Here is a 332-nt window from a genome sequence, read left to right as displayed (position 1 = left end):
AAATTTTCGTATTCATAATATTAGTATGATTTGTTTAGAGCGAAGGCCTGTATCGAATGGCTACATGAGCCTGCAGCGGCCGCCGACCAGCAAAGCCAACAAACCTGGCGAAGATGAACCCGACGCTGCAGGCTTCTACGCAGAGCTCAGGAAAAAAGATTATAAAATACCTTTAACTAGTGTAAGTATATCTGATATAAAACATTTAAGAAATTTAATTTAAGCGCCATCTTTTGTAAAATAAACTAAACAGTGTCTCAAAATAAAATAATTATTTAATGACATCTATAGACAAACAAATTAATTTTAGTAATAGTGAACAATTTATAAAT

Source organism: Papilio polytes, unplaced genomic scaffold (assembly GCF_000836215.1).
Source record: "Papilio polytes unplaced genomic scaffold, Ppol_1.0 DF820622.1, whole genome shotgun sequence".
Lineage (NCBI taxonomy): Eukaryota > Metazoa > Arthropoda > Insecta > Lepidoptera > Papilionidae > Papilio > Papilio polytes.
This window is presented reverse-complemented; position numbering follows the sequence as displayed.